Source organism: Mixophyes fleayi (assembly GCF_038048845.1).
Source record: "Mixophyes fleayi isolate aMixFle1 chromosome 2 unlocalized genomic scaffold, aMixFle1.hap1 SUPER_2_unloc_5, whole genome shotgun sequence".
In the NCBI taxonomy this organism is placed as follows: domain Eukaryota; kingdom Metazoa; phylum Chordata; class Amphibia; order Anura; family Limnodynastidae; genus Mixophyes; species Mixophyes fleayi.
In genome coordinates, this window is record NW_027445882.1 from 785,841 (window position 1) to 799,319 (window position 13,479).

The following is a 13,479-nucleotide window of genomic DNA, read 5'->3' on the forward strand; positions in this document are numbered from 1 at the left end:
CATCAATATGCATTGATGAAAATTGCAGCAATACATAATGAAATAAAGCTGGAATTTAGCATGTCGGGACTGCAGTGGGAGCCCCTCCACGAAGCCTTTCATCTATGCACTTGTATCCTAAAACTGACGGCGAATGGAGAAGGAGCTATACGCATGCGCATAGTACTTTTACAGGTGAGGGATCCAGTTAAGCCAGAAAGACTTCCTCTGGATCAAATTGTAAGTGACAAGTAACTCCTTCTTGAGATGGCATTACTTTACTGCAAAAAGCAATGCTTTTTGAAGCTTAATGAATTAATTAGTGTTGTTGCCTATGGGGACAGCAGTAATCTCCCATAATAGGGTTAAGGCCATTGAAATGTCGGATTTAAATCTATGTTGAATAGCAAAAAACGGTGAGAGAGAGCTGTTACATAGACCCCTATGTGTCAAAAGGTAGGAATTGCATGATGCCTAAATCAGCAGAATCAACCAGGTGTAGTTCTTCAAGTAGAGTCAAGAGAAACAGAGGTAACATACCATAAAGGCTCAGTGCTGGAGGAGAGACGCCAGAGAATGACAGTCCCACAAAGCATTAGTATTCGCTCTTGTGCCAAGTGACTTATTTGCGCATAGATTTACTGTGATAAAGTAACTCTTATGTTGCAAAAATAGCGTTATAGACAATGCAATTTATATTGCAATGTGTTTGAGAAGCATCTGCTTTGCACCTGTTCTTCTGTTCAATGCATTTTCAGGGACACCCATTTGCACAGAATGATGAGGTTGGAGAGATTAAGCTTCAGTTCGGATTGACCTGAAGGTATTACCAAGTAGGAGTTATTCAAAACTTTTACTCAATGGGGCATTTATAATTTCTGCACTCTAAACACCACTGACAGGCAGGTAAACTGTACCTTCAGAACAGCTGAGCTGACATACTGAGTTGGGGGGGGGGGGGGTAGTCTGGTAGGCATATTGTGTAAACTTTCTTTCTGGCATGTGGAGACTAACTGGATATAGTAAACTGATAATCACGCCTGTAGAATATTTTTGCACAGTCCCAAACACCAATTTGCATAAAATCCATAATTTGTCACAATTTGCATAAAATGGATAATTTGTTTTTCATGGCACACCCTGCACAGGTCAAAATTGCTGGTTCCTAACATTTGGCTCCTTTCCAGAGGCAGTGTTTTTCTCTCTTTATAACATTTCATGGATTAACATTAATAGAGAACCTTAATTGATGATGCCAACTTCAGATGTATACATTATACTTGACAATTTGGATTATCTAGTGTTTTTCCTCAATCTCTTTTTTTTGGATTGGCATAATTGCGGGCCGGATATACAATATAGAGCACTCTTTCACAATATTGTGACCATGCCATTCAAAGTTCCACAAATGCATAGTACAAACAGAAAAATTGTGTCCCGAATTTAGATACAAGCCTATCCATTCAGGACATATTCACAACATATTTATCTTGGACAGTAACATGACATATTCGAAATTCAAATACTCATTCAAAGTAATAATGACAATTATGAAGCAAAATATGTGATACTGTATTGGACTAGAGTGATAGCATAAGAATCACTGAATTCTACCAACAAAGCAACAGACAGGGTGTTTTCCAGTTGCCCCTAAGCAGTACATGCAGCAAAAATGCAGCTGCACATCTGTCACTGCAGAAATATACTATACACAGAGCCAAACCCAAAACATTAGGGATTATTAGATGCTTTTTTAACTCTATTTAATAATATGGCTTTGTATTTTACTAAATAGCATTTAAAAGCATCTAAAATTAGGGCTCTTTGTCCCCCACCTCTCCCATGTCAGACACATATGTTGGTACACACAGAGAGACAGAAAGACACACACAATACACATAGGCAGACACACACAGAGCAGAAACTGAAAATAAAATCCAGTATGCAGAAATCTCACTCTATTACTAAAGTACATGCTAAGGTCCTGAGATAGATGCTGAGAATGGTGTTGAATAATGAAGAAATAGATATAGAATTTCTGGTTTGTTCATTCTGCTGCTGGTCAGATCCTACATAAAGTTTTGCCAAATCATCAGTTTTAGTTGAATTAACTTTTATTTTACAATGTGTTTCTATTACTGACTGGGTATACAAATGGCAGACATTTTTGGGAGACCAAAACCCACCGAGTCCTATATAAAAATAGCTTAAACGCTGTGGCTTTTGCATTGAAGACAACTTTATGACAATTGATCATCAAAGACAGGGGCAGATTGGCCATACAACCAACCGGGACTTTTCCGGGTAGGCCGCTTGTGTCAGGAGACTGCCGAATGTTCTTTTTGGAATTAAAAAAAAAAGAAAAATATGTGTGAGTCCCCCCTGGACAGGTGCCAGCAGGGGGGTGGATGTAGTGTAGCACTAGGTTGCTGGCCCCTCCTTCGGTACCAGCCACCTTCCTTAATGTGGCCGTGAATCCCTGTGTGTGGCTGCCTCCTCCTATCAGTGCTATAGACAGGAGTCACATGGGGTGGCACTTTTCATGTGACTCCTGTCTATATCTACGATAGGAGGAGGCAGTATGCAAAACTACAAGAGAGGCTGCCTGCATCTCTCACACAGCGGATGTTACAAAGTAAGTGTGAGGAGGGAGGGTGGGGATTTTAATACAGTGTGTGTAATTGTGAGTGAGGGATGGAAGGGAGGGGGGGATTCTTAATATAGTGAGGGAAGGATGGATATGTTAATACAGTGTGTGAGTGTGATAGAGGGGCTTTTCATTATATATATATATATATATATATATATATATATATATATATATATATATATATATATATTCCATAGACAAAAAACCTTACGGTTTAACATGTTCGATTAAGGTTCCTTACACTTATACACAATTTCAAATTTAAGAAAACGATTGAAACTCTTCCACTCAAACTCCAAAAAGCAATGAAATTACGACGATTAAGGCAGAAACCTTAATGGACGTGTTACTTGCGCAATACAGACATGGTATTATATCACATCCTGTGGTTAGCTGCAGATTCAGTGCTATCATGGAGTGAGATTGCTGTCACTCACAAAATGGTGGAGCTGCTAATTTACAGATTTGTGTGTTCACTGGAATACACACACGCAGTACTATTACATTTTCTTAGTTTAGCTTTATCGTAGTTTAGGGCCTGCGTGTCTTAGAAAGAGACATTAGAGCAATAAAAAAGTAGAACTACAAAAACCCCGCAGAGCATTCCTCCCTCCAAGACTGTGCCTGTTCATAAAAGATACCTGCAGAACATAGCTCATCACCAAACAGTATTTGTACCCGAAAAAACCCTGCAGAGCACCCCTCCACCCAAGACATTCCCCGCTGCTGACAAACCCCTGCAGAGTATCCTTACACTCAACATACTACCCCCTCCTGACAGATTCCTGCAGAGCATTCCTCCCATCACTGTACCTGCTCCCAACAGATTCCTGCAGAATATCCCTCCTTCGGAAACACAATACTTGCTCCTGACATACCCCTGCATAGAATTCCTCCCTCCAAGACTGTGCCTGCAACAAGAAGATACCTGCAGAACATAGCTCATCATCAAACAGTATCTGCTCCTGAAAAAGAATCCTGCAGAGCATTCCTCCACCCAAAACACTCCCTGCATCTGACAGACCCCTGCAGAGCATCCCTCCATTCAACATACTAACCCCTCCTGACAGATCCTTGTAGAGCAATCCTCCCTCCAATATTGTGCCTGCTCCTGAAAGATAGCTGCAATACATGCCTCTTCACCAAATATGGTTCCTGCAGCTGACAGATCCCTGCAGAGAATCTCTCTGTGCATTTGGATTACACTATTTTGCAGTTTGCTAAATTATTTCCCGATAAGGTCTTGTTGGCTTTATGTATCCTTAAAAGTTAGCTTAGACCTTGCAAAAGAATGAAATGGAAAACATTGCTCACTGAAAACCAAACTAAGCAGAGGCTTATACACCATTTTAATGTAATTTAACTCTAATGTAATTTTGTAGTTCTACTTTTTTTATGAAGTTGCTCCAATGTCTCTTTCTAAGACACGCAGGCCCTAAACTACGATAAAGCTAAACTAAGAAAATGTAATAGCACTGCATGTGTGTATTCCAGTGAACACACAAATCTGTAAATTAGCAGCTCCACCATTTTGTGAGTGACAGCAATCTCACTCCATGATAGCGCTGAATCTGCAGCTAACCAAGAGGATGTGATGGCATACCATGTCTGTATTGCGCAAGTAACACGTCCATTAAAGTTTCTGCCTTAATCGTCGTAATTTCATTGCTTTTTGGAGTTTGAGTGGAAGAGTTTCAATCGTTTTTTTAAATTTGAAATAGTGTACAAGTGTAAGGAACCTTAATCGGACATGTTAAACCGTAAGGTTTTTTGTCTATGGAATTTCATAGCTTTTTAAAAAGTTACAATATTTATGATTTCAAAGTTAAAAACAGAAATTAACAGCAGATAAAAACCAATGGGCCATCTGGTTTATCCTATTTTTCTATATCCATAATAACCTCTGGCTATTCCACCTATCCAGTACCATTTTGTAAAGTTCTCTTTCCTCAGATATGATCTAAACCTAGTTCCCTCCCTTCCCAGTATATGTTCTTTTCTCAAATAATCTCCCCACCTGCCCACCAGATTTTCCATCATACACAACCCCTCCTACGCACCATCTTTTACCTCACATTCTTCAGTGCCCACCAGCATTTCTTTCTCTTACATCCATGGGAGACACTGAAGAGTGTAGGGGTACACAATGCTGTGGCAGGAGCTTGGGCACATTTAAATTTTCTCCAAAAACTCAAGCTCCTCCCTTCAATACTTTGGAAGTTCGTAATGAACTTCAGTATTTTTTTCTAGGAGCCAGTTGGAGCTGGGCAATTTTTTTCCATGGCTGCCATAGGCAGCCTCTACTTTATATTTAATTTTATTGTACTTGGACTGGCATCCGTCAGCCGCAGCTGGGGTTGCCTAGAGCTCCCTGTGTGGGGGAGAGGGGAAACACTTATCACTGTGCAAGACAATTTTGCTCTGCACTTTATGTCTGTATTTTAGCCCACTTTCAGCTTGTTACTGTGCTCTGCAGCTTTACTTTGAACTTTAGCTTTTTATAGATGCTATAAACTTTTATTATACATTGCAGCGGTCCTCTATATCTCCCCTCATGTTTCCTATTTTGTCAACTAAGAGGAGTATGTCCAGGGCCAAGCCTGGAAGGTGAGCATCCTTTTGTTTAGTGACCAGTCAGGTGCTTAGGCATAGGGTGTGTGGTAGAGGTTCAGCAGAAACATTAGCTGGCAGGGGGAGGGGGTCCCACTGTAATGGCTGAAACTGCCTTGGAAATTTATTTGGCCTGGTGCATTGCATACCTGACATAGTTGTTTTTCTCCACAGTGCAAGGAGGGCTTCTACCCTCCTCGGCCAAACCAGCTTATCTCTAATGTGCCACCCCATATGCCCCATTTTTCTCATATGGTACCTAATATGCTCACTACCTTTCCTCTTATGTCACCCGTAGATGCACACTAGCTTTCTCTTAAAAGACTGGTGGGCACATGACATTTCATGTGAAGCGTCTTTGCCGGCACCTAGTAAAAATAATTTGTGGAGGTAAAAATGTGTGCACTTCTCTGGGGTGTTCTGTTTAAACTCTGAGAACATTAAGACAATCACAATGGAGTTCAGGAGCCTAGTAGGTGCTCTTGCAGGTTGGGGGATATGTGCACTGTGGAAAATAAGGGTTCTCCCCACCAGGCAGGGAAAATGGGTTCTGCAGTGTCGGATTCAGGGGCTGAAGTAGAAGCCAGAAGTTTGATGATGTATGCAGTGAGCAGTACACATCTCCAGCTGTGGTAGCTTCAACATCACCCGGTAGACCAGCCTGGGGAGCTTAGATGCTGTGCTGGCTGAGGGAGGGGAAAGTATGACCTAAGTATCTACTGTCACCTGAGGAAGGTGAGGAGAGCAAGAGCCACAGCTGTATACAGGGCTGTGTGCATCTCTATGCACCTTCACCACTCTGCCAGCAATGTGCAGGTAAGTAAACAACAAAATTGTCAAAATACGCACCCACCAAGCAGATTAATTTACTATGTACACATTTACCCAATGTATTTATATTGATTAAACATGTGTTGCTCTTCCTACTTCGTGCCACAATAATCTGACACCCTAAGATGCTCTGTGTATTACGTATACTGTACTGTGACACCATACACTGCTCTCTGTATTACATGTACTGTACTATAATATCACACTTATGTATTCATACCTGTGCTCTTCCCAGACTTGTGCACCCACAACCAATATGATATACCCACCAGCTTTTTCACACCACCTGCTCACCAGCTTTTCAAAATGCCACCTGCCACTAGCTTTCTCTAACATGCTAATCTGCCCACCAGCTTTTCTTAAACATGCCACCCTGGCAACCTGCTTTTCTCTCAAATGACACTGTACCAACCAGCTTTTTCTAACATTCCTAATAGCCCGCAATCTTTAGTCTCATAACTTATGTTCCCCTCACATGCCCCCCCCCCCGCCACCAGTTTTGCCCTAATGTGCTCTGCCCATCAGGGTTTCTCTTACAACTTTCCCCCTCCTCACCAGCTTTTCCCTCACTTGCCAAACTGTCCACCAGCTTGTCTCACATGACTTCCTGCCCAGATTTTCCCTCACCTGATGACCATTGCCTACCAGCATTTCTCACACGTGCCCCCAGCTTTTCCCTCATATACCTCTTCTCACCAGCTTTTTCCCTCACAAGTTACCCTTTGGCCACCAGCTTTTCAGTCACATACACCCTGCCCTCCAGCTTTCTCTAATATCTGCCTACCAGGTTTTCTCATATGCCCCGCTCCCACCAACATTTCCCTAATGCGCACTGCCCACCAGCTTTTTTCACACAAGTCATAACGTGCGCACCAGTTATTCCCTCACATGCCCCCATCTATTCTCACAAGTCGGTCACTACCCACCAGCATTTTCCACATGTCCCCCTACCCACCAGCTTTTCCCTCACATTTCAACCTGCCACCAACTTTTCTCTCACTTGCCAAACTGTCCACCAGCTTCTATCGCACGACTTTCTATCCATCAGATTTTCCTTCACTTAATGCCCATTACCTATCAGCAATTCTCACACATGCCCCCAGTTTTTCCCTCACATACACCATTGCCACCAGCTATTTTCTCACACAACCCCCTGCCCAGAAGCAGGGTGTGAGCTCCTTTCATTCATCCCCGCCATGGAAATATCAGTACACACATTACTAGGACATTTATTATCCTGTCTCCCAGACTGACCTGCTAAGAGGATGAAATTGGGGCAGATATGTAGGGGGTAATAAGGTTGAAATAACTGAATATCCAGAAAAGAAGTAAGGAGAAGGTTTACTTAAAAATAAAAGATAAATATCAGCAAGTAAAACATCTGCTTTAAAAATACTGATATACAGGTCGCAATTTAAATTGATGTCAAAACAGGCTTCCGTTATTACTGCTGATCTTGATTTCTTAGCACACTGTCGGGGACTTGCTTGATTATTCTCAGTCAGCATTTATTACAAGTCGGGAAAGTGAGTTTTGCTTATTTGTTTTCGTTCTACTGCCTGTCATTTTATTCACCTTCACAAATTTGTACCCCACCCACTGAGAGGTCAGGTAGATAGTGTAATAAGTCCTGTATTAACATGGCAGTACTATCAGGTAACTAAGTGTTAAGGTAGTGCTAATATAGTTGTCGAAGTCAGCAAATTGGATAAAGTCATTTCAATTAAAGTTGGTTGTCTTTGTCTGAAAAGATGCGTACGGTTCGCTATGACGTACAAGGGCACGCTACGGCGTGAAAGGGCGTACGCATCCACTGCACGTGGCAGCAACAGTAATTGGTCTTTTACCATACATTCGCACAAACACGCATACTTATAAAATAGTACACATTAATGGTAGTTGCAACACATAGTCAGTTATGTCGAAATATAGTAGTATTTATATGTTATATCAGAGTTACATGCATATTAGTGAAATACACGGAACGGGTTAAAGGAATAACCTCATGAGTGGTATCATAATGAACCTTGTTACATATCCTACTGTTTGGTTCACTCTGCGAGGGAATCGCAGAGTGCATACGCAAGTTATGAATGATAGGGAATTATGAACTACTTAAGACTAAGGAATCCTGGCGGGAAGAGCAGAGCATACCCCCTGCAGAGATGACCCCCTCCTTTGGATTCTTTAGGATGAACCAGCCAATGATTGACGACCCCTTGGACATTCCTGAGACCCGGACCAATAGATGCAAGATATACCATCTTCATTGTATTACTGTATTTGATTGTGTATATAAGCAGCAGCTTGTGATCCAGAGTGCAGACATCTTGTCCCCAGACTTCAGGATTGAATGACTGCACTGGATCCAGAGCGCCTGCGATAAGTAACGGCTGTATTTACTATTACTTCGCTTGAGCATATTATTTCACTTATTGCGAATAAATCTTTGTGCTTTGGAAACACAAATCGAGGTACGACAATCGTTATTGGTTAGCGACAATACGCACATAACATAGTATACAGACTGTTCATGTAGGTAGTATTTCACTGCTAGTAGAGCACCTACCAATGCTACACTGACAAGGTAGGTAGGCGATACTGCAGTGCTATTTAAAACTTTGTACACTGATAGGTCAGGCATGTGGTACTGTAGTGCTAAAATTTAATACACTAACCCAGCGGTTCCCAAAGTGTGTGCCGCGGCTCCCAGGGGTGCCATGGTCAGGAAGAAACGAAAAAAAAAAAAAAAAAAAAAGTTACCCATTCGGCATCACCTGGGACCCAGCATCCTCCTCCCTCCTCGCTTCTCACTGAATCTCGGGCGTGACCTCATCATGTCTGACATATTCAGTGAGAAGCGGCCGGAGAGAGGAGGATGCTAGGTCCTGGGCAAGAAGACAGTAGAAATAAAAGAAAGAAGGCCAAGTATGGTAAGTAAAGAAAGGGGCGGGGAAATGGTGATAGGAAACAGCAATGGAGGAACAAAATAATGAAGGAGGGCACAGAGTGTGCGCGGACGAAGGTGGGCACAGAGTGTGCGCGGACGAAGGTGGGCACAGAGTGAGCGCGGACGAAGGTGGGCACAGAGTGAGCGCGGACAAAGGTGGGCACAGAGTGAGCGCGGACAAAGGTGGGCACAGAGTGTGCGCGGACGAAGGTGGGCACAGAGTGTGCGCGGACGAAGGTGGGCACAGAGTAATGATTTCTGTACATGTGGTTTTATTTTTTGATCTTATTCCTCTTAGTATTAGCTGTAAATTATTCTTTGACACAAATATAATTAAAAAAATATATAAAAATATTCTTTTCCCTTGGATTTATTTGTATTATTTTTTGCAAATAACTTACTAAGTATTTCTGTCCTGACCTAAATATTTATTACGTTATTTTGACCCAACTACTTATAAAACAGGACTACTCAGTAATTATTTTGGAGGATTGCCTTGAAACAATTATGGAGACTCTAAGTGTGCCGCCAACTGAAAAAGTTTGGGAACCACTGCACTAACCGATAAGGTAGGTAGTATTGCAGTATTAGTAGGGTACTTATTACACTGACTGATCGGGTAGGTAGGTGTTAATGGTTAGCCGTGTTACTGTTACAGGTAAGACAGACTGGTATATGCTGTTTTGATGCCTATTTCGAGGAGGGTTGCATGGAGTCTAATGAAAAATACATTACCTTGAGAGAGTAGGTAGGTGATAATCCAGTGCTTATAGGTTTGATAGGTAGAGAAGTGTCAATTCAGTTGAAATAGTTACCTAAATAAATAGTTAATTAATTGACCTGGCAGTTAGTTAATAATGCAGAGCTAGTACAGTATATAGGAAATTCAGGCAGTAATGCGTGTTAGTACAGCACCATGGGATCTGTGAAAGATAGGTAGGCATCCAGGAGTAATGCAGTGTGACAGTTTTACAAGACCTGCGTGATTTATAGAAATGATTGCAGAATTGGAAGGACACCTTAGCTCACCTTTCAACGCAGGAGTGGAAGGAGGATGTCTCTGTGATTCATTCTCTTTCTATGTGACCAGACCCTGTCTACAGGACACATCAGCAGCCAATCAGCAGTCTCCATCCATCGACCAATCACAGCCATGACTCATTCATTAAAAAAAAAAAATACCCTAAACACGTGCATAGAATAATAAAAAAAAAAAAGGCACATCGCGTTTTATCTTTTGGAAATGCCACAAAAAAGGTCCTTGCTACTACAACTGTCTATAAAAATACTAACGCGCTTAAAGGGTAGCAAATATTTTTTTTTAACACTTCATGTGGGTTTTTTCTCATTCAGACTATTATCGACTTTGGCAAATCATTTCAAAATCTTGCTGAATATATATAATATATTCAGCAAGATCTTGAAATGATTTGTACATGACAGTAAATGCTCTGCCCCCCCCCCCCCCTCACCATCCCAGCAAAGAAAATAGAAAAGAGGAGTGCAGTGCGCGGGGAGCAGCCTAGCCGGCGGGGAGTGCAGTGCGCGGGGAGCAGCCTAGCCGGCGAGGAGTGCACTGCGCGGGGAGCAGCCTAGCCGGCGGGGAGTGCACTGCGCGGGGAGCAGCCTAGCCGGCGGGGAGTGCACTGCGCGGGGAGCAGCAAAGCCGGCGGGGAGTGCACTGCGCGGGGAGCAGCAAAGCCGGTGGGGAGTGCACTGCGCGGGGAGCAGCAAAGCCGGCGGGGAGTGCAGTGCGCGGGGAGCAGCAAAGCCGGCGAGGAGTGCAGTGCGCGGGGAGCAGCAAAGCCGGCGAGGAGTGCAGTGCGCGGGGAGCAGCAAAGCCGGCAAGGAGTGCAGTGCGCGGGGAGCAGCAAAGCCGGCGAGGAGTGCAGTGCGCGGGGAGCAGCAAAGCCGGCGAGGAGTGCAGTGCGCGGGGAGCAGCAAAGCCGGCGAGGAGTGCAGTGCGCGGGGAGCAGCAAAGCCGGCGAGGAATGCAGGGAAGTTTGTGTGGAGTGTAGTGTGATGGGTGCAGAAGAGAAGCAGTGAAATCAGAGTGCAGTGTATGAGGGGTGCAAGTAATGCAGTGTGGGAGGGGTGATTGAAATGCAGTGTAGAGAATTGAGGGGTGTATACTTAGGGGTACAGTTCTCATGTGTGAGGAGACGGATACTAGTTGCAGTCCATGTGTCTTCGTTAGGTTTAAGGATCAAGGTTATAGGCTGATACTTTGGTGTTATTAAGGGGTTCAATGGGGTACACAGAATGATAAAATTGTGAGGGGTGTAGTGAAGTGCTGTAAAGGTGTAGTGTGAGGAAGTAGTGCAGTGCTCTAGAGGTGTAGTGAGAAAGGTGTAGTGCAGTGCTCTAGAGGTGTAGTGAGAAAGGTGTAGTGCAGTGCTCTAGAGGTGTAGAGTAGTGTGAGGGGATGGGTGCAGTGTGAGAAGGTATGTACAGTGCTGCAGAGGTGTAGTACAGTGCCGTAGAGCTGTAGTGTGAGGAGGTCGGTGCAGTGCTGTAGGGGTGTAGTGTGAGGGGTGCAGTGCTGTATTGTCAGGCGGTAGGTGCAGTGCTGTAGAGGTGTAGTGACCGGGGGTAGGTGCAGTGCTTTAGAAGTGTAGTGTCCGGGGGTAGGTGCAGTGCTGTAGAGGTGTAGTGTCCGGGGGTAGGTGCAGTGCTGCAGAGGTGTAGTGTCCGGGGGTAGGTGCAGTGCTGCAGAGGTGTAGTGTCCGGGGGTAGGTGCAGTGCTGTAGAGGTGTAGTGTCCAGGGGTAGGTGCAGTGCTGTAGTGTCCAGGGGTAGGTGCAGTGCTGTAGAGGTGTAGTGTCTGGGGGTAGGTGCAGTGCTGTAGAGGTGTAGTGTCCGGGGGTAGGTGCAGTGCTGTAGAGGTGTAGTGTCCGGGGGTAGGTGCAGTGCTGTAGAGGTGTAGTGTCCGGGGTTAGGGGCAGAGCTGTAGTGTCCAGGGGTAGATGCAGTGCTGTAGAGGTGCAGTGCGAGGGGTGTAGCAGAGTACTGTATGAGTGTAGTGTGAGGAGGTAGGTGCTGTAGGGGTGTAGTATGGTGCTGTAGTGGGCTCTCTGTATGCTCCCCCGTCCTCTCTAAATACCTGCATATCTCTATATACCCCGTCCTCTCTATGTACCTGCAGCTCTATATACCTGCATCTATATATACCCCGTCCTCTCTATGTACCCAATATATTCCCTCTGTATATTTCGCTATACCCCCTGTATCTCTCTCTATATCCACTGTCCCCTCTACATACCCACTGATCTCTCTGCATCTCTATATACCCCCTGTCCTCTCTATATACTCTCTGTATTTCTCTCTATACCCCCTGTCCTCTCTATATACTCCTTTCTCTATATCCCGTTTTTCCTATATACCCCTGAATCTCTCTTGATACCCCCTGTCCTTTCTATATACCTACATCTCTATATTACCCTGTCCTCTGTATATACCTGCATCTCTATATACCCGCATATCTCTCTCTCTCGGTCACTGTCTCTCATTGGACTGAGGAATGAATGTACCACAGGGGAAAACAATGGTAAAGGCCCATGAAAGGGGGTGTGACCAGCCAATAGCCCATATTAAAATCTGCCACAGCAATGCCCACAGCAAGTGAAGCCCACCATGAATGCCACTGGAATCCTGGTGATACAGTCCTACACAGCCTATCACCTCCACACTAATACATTATAATTTAATTCCATACTAGCTCCTGGCATCCTTAAACCTTCAAAATACTGTCTGAACTGACACACAAAACTATGGTACAATTATAGACCCATAATTCCTGACACCCCATCACTCACCATGCTGAACCCTTACAAGCCCAAGTGACTTACAGGTACCTCTATACCCTCACTTCCCAACAATAACAACTAATTAACCCATGTACACCCATATTATTGGCTGAATCACACAGCAATCCTTGTAAACTCTGTACCCCTATAAATTCCTTGTAGCCACTACATATTATGGTTGACACTGCTGTCCCACACCAGGCAGCACTTACCTCTACACATCAGTGTGTTTGACAAAGCTCCACCACATCCCAGGCTTCTCTACAGCACAGCCACATTTCCCAGGAGGCTGAACCCAGGGTGGAACTAGTCGTTGTTAATCACTCCCCCTTTAGTCTGATTAGCTAGTCCCGATTGGCACCGCCCCCTGGTCGCGATTGGCCCCGCCCCCTTTGACGGCATCTATTCTTTACATTTTAAAGTATTTGCTTCTGCTGCTAGGGGGGGCGATTGGGGGTTGCCTCCCCCCCATGGATCTTCCACTGCCTGAATCCCTCCTCACCACAGGCTGAGCACATGGGCAGTAGAGGGTGTGCTGTCTGTCACTCTGGGTATCAGAGTCCATTGCTAACTGTAGCCTCACCCTGCAAAAACCTAATATTTGAAAACTGTTAAAACTCATTCTTCTGGGATCCTGCCTTTAAAGTCATGCTG

At 44.2% G+C, this 13,479-nt stretch overlaps 1 long non-coding RNA gene across 4 annotated transcripts in view; it reads right to left on the reverse strand.

Annotated features, from left to right (window-relative positions):
* The window catches only part of LOC142109658 (uncharacterized), a 49,807-nt gene extending 36,649 nt beyond the window's left edge, over positions 1-13,158 (reverse strand). For 3 of the 4 annotated variants that reach the window (XR_012680426.1, XR_012680428.1, XR_012680425.1), the window contains exons 1-2: positions 13,038-13,158; positions 10,050-10,177 (exon numbers count right to left, since the gene is read on the reverse strand). This is a non-coding gene — a long non-coding RNA (uncharacterized LOC142109658). Of the gene's footprint in view, positions 1-10,049; positions 10,204-13,033 lie in introns of all 4 variants that reach the window. The other variant, XR_012680427.1, reaches the window with a different exon arrangement.
* Between the last annotated feature and the right edge of the window lie 321 nt (positions 13,159-13,479).